The sequence below is a fragment of the Lytechinus variegatus genome, chromosome 2 (genome assembly GCF_018143015.1).
Source record: "Lytechinus variegatus isolate NC3 chromosome 2, Lvar_3.0, whole genome shotgun sequence".
In the NCBI taxonomy this organism is placed as follows: domain Eukaryota; kingdom Metazoa; phylum Echinodermata; class Echinoidea; order Temnopleuroida; family Toxopneustidae; genus Lytechinus; species Lytechinus variegatus.
The window spans coordinates 65,513,815-65,523,282 of NC_054741.1; positions in this window are offsets into that span (position 1 = coordinate 65,513,815).

Below are 9,468 nucleotides of genomic sequence, written 5' to 3' on the forward strand. Positions count from 1 at the left end.
TATTGTTCCCCCCCCCCCTTAGTAGGGGGACACGTCCCACCTGAAGCATGTTGCATAAAACTTTTTACCTGAGAAAACTCTGGTAAAAAATGAAAACTAAGGTTAGTCTGATTTCCGTCATTGACTTTAGCACAGGGCAAAAACTCTAGTAAAAACAACCTGAGTTTTGCTCAGGTAAAAAGTTTCATGCAACGGGCCCCTGGGATTTCCGCCCATGGTAAAAGTGGTCTAATTTGATTTCCTAGTGTAAATTGGACACTGCGATTGGCGATTTTGACAGTGTATACATGGTATATCAAAAATGTAAATAATATTTCTTGCATGTTCCAGTAATTGAGATCGCATATACCTGTAAACTAGGTTAAGAAAATGTTTTAGTCAGCGACATTTGAACCGCCTTGGACAATGGAAAAATGCCATGTATATAATAAAAGCGAACGTTCAGTTTTTGTCTCACCTGCGAAGCAAAGTGAGACTATAGGCGCCGCTTTTCCGACGGCGGCGGCGGCGGCGTCAACATCAAATCTTAACCTGAGGTTAAGTTTTTGAAATGACGTCATAACTTAGAAAGTATATGGACCTAGTTAATAAAACTTGGCCATAAGGTTAATCAAGTATCACTGAACATCCTGCATGAGTTTCACGTCACATGACCAAGGTCAAAGGTCATTTAGGGTCAATGAACTTAGACCATGTTGGAGGAATCAACATCGAAATCTTAACCTGAGGTTAAGTTTTTGAAATGTCATCATAACTTAGAAAATATATGGACCTAGTTCATGAAACTTGGACATAAGGTTAATAAAGTATCACTGAACATCCTGCATGAGTTTCACGTCACATGACCAAGGTCAAAGGTCATTTAGGGTCAATGAACTTTGGCCGAATTGGGGATATCTGTTGAATTCCCATCATAACTTTGAAAGTTTATGGATCTGATTCATGAAACTTGGACATAATAGTAATCAAGCATCGCTGAACATTTTGTGCAAGTTTCAGGTCTCATGATTAAGGTCAAAGGTCATTTAGGGTCAATGAACTTTGGCCGAATCGGGGGTATCTGTTGAATTACCATCATAACTTTGAAAGTTTATTGGTCTAGTTCATTAAACTTGGACATTAGAGTAATTAAGTATCACTGAACATCCTGTGCGAGTTTCAGGTCACATGACCAAGGTCAAAGGTCAATGAACTTTGGCCGAATTGGGTGTATCTGTTGAATTACCATCATAACTTTGAAAGTTTATGGATCTCATTCATGAAACTTGTACATAAGAGTAATCAAGTATCACTGAACATCCTGTGCGAGTTTCAGGTCACATGATCAAGGTCAAAGGTCATGTAAGGTCAATGAACTTTGGCCATGTTGGGTTTTTTGTTGAATAACCATCATATCTCTGTAAGTTTATTGGTCTAGTTCATAAAAAGTGGACATAAGAGTAACCATGTATCACTGAACATCTTGTGCGAGTTAGAGTAGTATTCAAAGTCAGCACTGCTGCTATATTGAACCGCGTGATGCAGGTGAGACGGCCAGAGGCATTCCACTTGTATTTTTATTGTGCTGAAAGTCTTGCTTTTTGCTTATTATCGTAAAAGTCAGAACACATGAATCAAATGAAAGTCTTTATATTTGGACATTTTTTTCTAGTACACGATCACCTGGTTTATTTGATATTGTTTACATTATGTTTGCATGTATAATGTGTGAATATTGTTAAAATCTGTCACTATTGAATTTTATAATGAATTTGTTATTCTGATTCATGTATATTGTTAATTTTTCTATCATTTTATGTTCTACTTTTGTATATTATGTCATTGTGAGATGATTATGCTGTTTGCTGCCATCTAGTGATGTGCTGTATGTATCATGTTGCTTCGACAAGATTTTTCACTGATATCATTTTTCCCTGAGTCAAACAAATTTCCATGGTGCCACAAGATTCGACATTGATATATACACATAAATTGCTCAAGTTGTTAGAAGTTTATAATTTAAATATTTTGTTTGTGTTCGCCAGTAAATAATATCGCATATTCGATCTGAGAAGTCGACTTAGAAAAAAGTTTTGGTCAGCGACATTTATGAACCGCCTTGGGCAATTGAAATGAATGCCATAATAAAGACGAACATTCACAGTTGTAATTTTATAGCGCCGAAACTCTTGCTTTTTGCTTTATCTTGTAAAAGTTAAAATGTTCCAATAAATATTTATATGTATATATATGTTTTAATATTTATAGATATATAAATAAATGTCTTTATCTTAATATATTTCGATATTTTTCTATTCTACGATCACCTGATTTATTTGATATTGTTTACATTTATTTGTGTGAATGATGTTTCAATCCGTCATTATCTATTCGATTCTATAATGTTTTGTTATTCTGATTCCTGTTTACTGTTATATATTTTATTGATTCAAATTCTAAAATTGACCTATGTATTATATATATTATATACCTGGATGTCACCATGGTCATTGAAATTGTTTGCTGCCATATAGCGATGTATTGAATGTTAGTAATACACTGTTAAAAAATAATCTAAACAAGGCTGTCATGTACTATATGCGACTCGCACAGTTGTTGTTTAAACATTTAAACAATTGTTTAATATCTTAAACAACAAAGTTTGAATTCACATATTTAATTATCAATAATTTAAGCTTGATGTATAAGATTTTAAAAACGTGTTTTAATTGTTTTAACAACTACTGTGCGATTCATATAGTAAATAGCGTTGTTTAAATTATCTTTAACGGTTTATGTTGCTGCAATAAGATTCTCTATTTTACAATTTTTATTGCTGCAGGTTTGTGATTAATTGCGCATCTGATTTCTCTTAATTTTCTAAAATCCTTATCAGAATTTAAATTTGGTTTTTGTAAAATGAAAAAAAAAACCTCGATGTACTTTGTTCTGATTTCCGTAAAGTAACGAGTAACTTTGAATGGACTGTATTATTACATTTTTATCTGAACCCATTTTTTCTAAAATGCTTTTACAAAACATGACTTTCTCTTATGATATTGAAGTTCGTTTGAATAACACAATTAAATATTTCGTACCGGAAATGTACGCTATCAAACTCCGATTAAAGATTATGGGATCAAAATGATTTAGAATCACATATTTTGTCTGTTATTGAAGCCGTTCGTAACTAACGAAATTAATGAAACAATCCGTTACTTTGATGTCACTGCTATTAACTTATTATGTTCAATCATTGTTAGAATGTTATATGTTGTTATTTTCAATGTATTCATAGATGTGCTGCGCTGAAAGTGTAATACCCGATCTGTACTGTATGATCAATTAAAGTCGAATGCAACTAAATATGAATAGTTTGCGTTGGTAGTTTACCGTACTGAAATGTTATCAAGAACTATCTATACCGACATGGACAATATTTATTACTGGGTATGTGTATTTGTGTAAGTTTGTAAGGAGTTGGTGTAAAACACGTTTTCAAATCCTATTAATGGCAGTTTTATGAGTAAACATGTTCATACTATTTCGCCATATATTGTTAAACATGTATTTATTTACTGCAAAGTCCATTATTTTAGATATTTAAATATTATAAATGTGTGTGGAGGGGGAGATAAGTTTAACATGGTTTTCGTGTGCGTTTCTTGATTCACAGTCTATTTTGCACTTCTATTTGAATTCACTGAACCACAGAACGGCTAGGTTCTGGACCACCTCTATGACTTTTTAAGTGCAAGGAAAGGGGGACAAGAGGAAAAAATAAGAAAGAAGACAAATGAGAAAAAACGAACAATGTATCGTCTTAGCCAACTTATTCAATCGAGGGAAATTATTGGCTTCACTATTCGTCTCCCCATCCCCCATCCAAAAAATTGATCCTGAATTTTGGATTTGGTTAGGGGCTATTCTAGATCTTAAAGGACAAGTCCACCCCAACAAAAACTTGATTTGAATAAAAGGAGAAAAATTCAACAAGCATAACACTGAAAATTTCATCAAAATCGGATGTAAAATAAGAAAGTTATGGCATTTTAAAGTTTCGCTTATTTTCAACAAAATAGTTACATGAACGAGCCAGTTACATCCAAATGAGATAGTTGATGACATCACTCACTATTTCTTTTGTATTTTATTATATGAAATATGAAATATTGTTATTTTCTCGTCATTGTCATGTGAAATGAAGTTTCATTCCTCCCTGAACACGTCGAATTCCATTTTTTATCATTTTGTGCTTCAGGCAAAGAGGTCCTAATCGTCAAATTCGTAAAAATTGAAATATTGTAATTCAAACAATAAAAAACAAAAGAAATAGTGAGTGAGTGACATCATCACTGATCTCTCCCTTAGGGGAGAGATCAGTGGACATCATCGACTCTCTCATTTGGATGTAACTGGCTCGTTCATGTAACTATTTTGTTGAAAATAAGCGAAACTTTAAAATGTCATAACTTTCTTATTTTACATCCGATTTTGATGAAATTTTCAATGTTATGCTTGTCTGATTTTTCTCTATTGATTCAAATCAACATTTTCTGAGGTGGACTTGACCTTTAACCTCACCTTAGCCATCCAGCCCAAGTATCTTTATAAAAAAAATGATTAAAAAAAAACCCTTCAAAGGCAAACTTTACCTGGCAATACCTTCTCTTTTTTAACAGAACTTTACCCCCTTTTCAAGTGAGAACACGCCACTCACGCTCTTCTCTTTATGTTACGTGCTCTATCGTCCACTTTAGAATAGTTTTTCATTAATTCCTTTTTTTTAAATGGAGTTTGAAAAATAGTTCCAACTGTGATTGTAAATACAGGTATGTACTCTATGGAATTTTTGTTTGCCGTACCTTAATAAAATCTGGTGTTGTTTTAGAAGTGATTCTATATGATTATGCAATATATTGTCTTTTTTAGTGTGCTAAATTATTTCCACCAATATATTGTCTTTTTTAGTGTGCTAAATTATTTCCACCATCCCCTTTGATTCTCACTCTTGATACTCTTTATCAAACTCGGACCTAAGAAAATGGTTTACTGTTTTATTTACTTCGTATTAAAAAAGTCACTCTTCATCTTTGATTTTGGTTATCATAATGAAACTGGAAAAAAGAATATTTCTTATGCCCCCTCCCCCATCTCTCCCTCTCTATCTCCGATCCCCTCCCTCGAGACTCTATTTCCTCTATGTCCGGACTCTATCTCTTTTATTTTCTTCTCTCATCATTTCTCAGCCATGATAGTCACAGTTCTTCATGAACTTCTCACAAATGAACTTGTATAATCCATACAAATCACTTCAGTGTACCTGAAGAGTGGCGGGGCAACGTTCTTGCTGTTCCTTCGAAATACGTAATCGGCAAGTTGATGATGTATTATCCCACTTATTCCTTTTTATTTTATTATATGAAAATATGAAATAATTCACGTGATAACATAAAAAGGGGAAAGTGGGGATATGACATCATCAGCCCATCCAAGGCCGTCGCTAAGGGGTGGGGGTGCGACACCCCCCAACCCATTGGCAGCGGAAGCCACACATTTTTGGGGGACCACCACACAATGTTTTGACAAGCAGAGAAAAAAAAAGGTTATCAATCACAAATAATAGGGGGACGCAGGAAAAAAATTGACAAGCAAAAAAATATAAAAAAGGTTACCAACACAAAATTTAGGGGGATCGTCCCCCAACCTAAAATTTAGGGGGGGGGACGTCCCCCCGCTTTCGCCGCCTATGCCCCCACCACAAACACATACACACTACTTTGGATATCGTCGGTAAATCTGCGCTGCCGTCGGGAAAAATGGAAGAAAAGACAGTGAAGAGAGGAAAAAAAGAAGGGTAAAAAAGGAAAGAAGAGATAAAGAAAATAAATGAAATAAATAAATAAATAAATAAATAAATAAATAAATAAATAAATAAATAAATAAATAAATAAATAAATAAATGAATGAATGAATGAATGAATGAATAGATAGATAAATAAATAAATAAATAAATAGAAGAAACAAAGAAAGAAAGAAAGGAAAGAAGGAAGAAAAAAAGAAAGAAAGAGAGAAAAAAGAAAGAGAGAAAGAAGGAAAGAAAGAAAGAAAGAAAGAAAAAGAAATAAAGAAAGAAAGAAAGAGAGAAAAAAGAAAGAGAGAAAGAAGGAAAGAAAGAAAGAAAGAAAAAAAGAAAGAAAAAAAGAAAGAAAGAAAGAGAGAAAAAAGAAAGAGAGAAAGAAAGAAAGAAATAAAGAAAGAAAGAGGAAGGAACTTCTTTATCGACAGTGATTAGAATGTCCCGGTTTAATTAATTCTAAGTCTCAAATTTAGCTTTATTTACAAATCTATATGAAAAATTTAGCAAACAGTCCAGGTCGAATATCTCAATTTTTTTTCAGCTCCGCGCTCGCTCTATTCGATAAATTCGATCTATTCATGAGTCACTGCAAACATTAATATGTTGTTTTTCAGAACAGTTATTTAAAAGTTTCAGCTAGCGCTTGGATGAATTGCTTAGATATACGCATTAGTCATACAAAAAGTGCTTAGAATATCCAGTTTTCTGGTCGGAAATCAAAATTTTCAGCTCTCAAATTATTGTTTGGTCAATGTTATATCTCTTTCATGGTTGCAGTCGGGTTTTCAGGTAGAAATCAATGTTTGAAACATTTTCAGCTCCCGCTTTCCGCTCACAATTTTAGGATTGGTGAAATATGTTTTTTTTTTCATGGATCACTGCGAGCTGTCTATCATAAATTAGTGGGCCCGCGCTTTGCACTCGAAATGGAACTTTTAGTTAGATACACATATAGTTCATGATGATCACAAAAGCTGCTCAAAATGTTCAACTTTCAGGTCTAAATATACAAAATATCTATTTTAAAAAAATTGGGCCCTCCCTCAGCCGCGCTCGCATGATGGTAATTTGAATCCAGGCCATATAATTATGAAATGCCTTGTCGTGTTTCTAAGAATGAAAATTTAGATAGGACTAACCCCTAAAAAAGAATAAAAAATAAAAATATCAGATTTGGGTGGCCGCGAAGGGGAAATAAATGAAATATTTTTTCGCCCCCCCCCCCCAATTGATGAAAGCTGGGATTGTCCCTGGGTATGGTGAGAGAAAATGGGACTAAGGAGAATGGGGGACTTACGTACCATGACACGTGGTCGCCGCGGATCGGTAATAGGTACCGATTAGAGCCCCCCCCCCCTGGAAACCCTATAGCGACCATGAGCCCGACTATTGCATGACGGCGTGCACATAGCATTTCAATAACTATGTAGCTTTTTTATCAGATTTTAAAGGAATTTCCAACGTTTTGCTTGGTTAATTTGAGCATGGACCCTATATACTTCTTATAGATCCATGATAGGCCAATTAATTTCATCCCGGACTCGAGGTCCGTATCAAGTACCCACGGGACGCCTTTAACGTTGGTCTCTCTCTGCGTCCCGCGATTTTATCATATGTTCTAATAGGCCCTATTTTATTTTTAGATCAGTGATAATTAAAATGTTCCCTTTCTTGGTCGAATAAAAGTGAATTCATTATCTAATTGTATATATGATCGACGTACAGTAATCATACAAGTATAGGACTTGCAATAAACATTTGATATATTTACAGCTAATTTGAACCTCTCAGGGGAAGTTAAGTTCACCCTGAAGAAAAGTTTGTTGTAAAAATAACAGAATAATAGAATTGGTGAAGGTTTGATGAAAATCCAATAAAGATTAAGAAAGTTATGTTTTGGATTTGTGACGTCATAAACGAGCAGCTGTCTCCAACCGCGTATTATTTTGGAGGGGGCGCGTTCCCTAGGGGGTGGGTGCAGGGAGGGGGAGTTTCCCCCTCCCGCGCGAAGCGCGAAGCTTTCGAGGTTTCATACATTAAAAATGAAAAGGAGCCGTCTCTCTTGTCTCTAGTATATCAGCTCCAATTCAGTTGCCTTTATTGTGATTTTAAACCTTGTTTTAAAATTGATTGTGAACGCACAAAAAAGGAATACAATGGAGGAAATACATATAATAATAACCCCGCGCGAAGCGTGGAAGCTAGAGCGTTTTGTCAATTTTTTTGCTGAGAAAAGGATCCCGAGAAAAGGGTGTTCTCAAAGACAAATTGAATACTTCCCTGGGAAAGATCAGATTTTATGAACAATTTAGCGACAGTGCATATCTTTACCTCGCAAAACAGAGGAGAAGAAGTGTATATGCCGGGCGGAAGATATTCCTCCCCGCGCAGAGCAATATAATTCTGAAATTTCAAAGGGCGGACTTTTTTCATCAAATACAGATATCTCCAATACCCCCATCGGCTCTAATTCAATTGATTTTCTAGGATTATTGAACTTCATTACGAGAAAAATGGTGCGCAAAAAGTTTAAATTTCTGTGATTTATTGAAATTAGATAAAAAAGGATGCCTTAGTTTCTTTGACTTATCCTTCATTTTGAATTACATGTATAAAGAAACTTACGTGTCATTCAAAATTTCAAACTGAGGGCGCAAAACAGGACAGGAGATGAACAGATATCGTACTTTTTTATTTAATACAAGAATTTTATACCTTCCTCTTTTTAAATTAGGAACCTGTTTGCCCCAAAATTATGGTTGTTTAGTAATGAGATGAAAAGCGGAGAAGTTGACTTTATGTAGGTGACGGCAGAAATTGATAAAAAGACTACCCCCCCCCCAGAGCCGACCCGACCAAAAGTTCCGCGATCAATTAAAAAAACAAGATTACTTCATATACTTCGGCCTAACCTTACTCTAATTCCATGCATACATTGAACTGAAACTGGCAAGAAACACATATAGCTGAGATGGAAAAACAGGGTTTAGAGAAAGGGTGGGGGGAAAATGGAGATCTTCAATAATTAACCGCGCGCAGCGCGGAAGCAAAATTCATATATAAATTTAGAGCAAGAGTGAAGGAGTTTCAGAAAAAAAAGTTTGAGAAAAAATAAAGAATGAAAAGAAAAAAAACACAAAGTTACCTTTCTTCCCCTTCCTCCCTTCCCTTTTCCTTTTCTTCTCTCTTTTTTCCCTTCTTTTTTTTTTCTTTCTGGTGACGTTTTTTTTTTGGGGGGGGGCGACCGCCCCCACCGCCCCCCCCCCCCCGGCTACGCGCATGGCTGTCTCATATGCTATGTAATAAAAAAAATGCATGAATTTCATTTTTCAATGGTTCCTGATGACTTTTTTTTCTTTTCATGATCAAATGATTTGTATATTACAGTAAAAACCATATACAATTTTCTGAACTTGAAGAAATTACATTTCATTGATTTGTTTACCATTCGCTATATGTAGCTGGAAAGCTGCTCGCATATGACGTCTTACAGTACAATTCTCATAACTTAAATTCTTTGATGCCTTTTCTGCTATTTTTATAATAAACTTTTTTTTTTTTGGGGGGGGGGGTGAACTTCCACTGAATTCCTATATTCATCAGATAAGATAGGATTTTATTAAACTCCA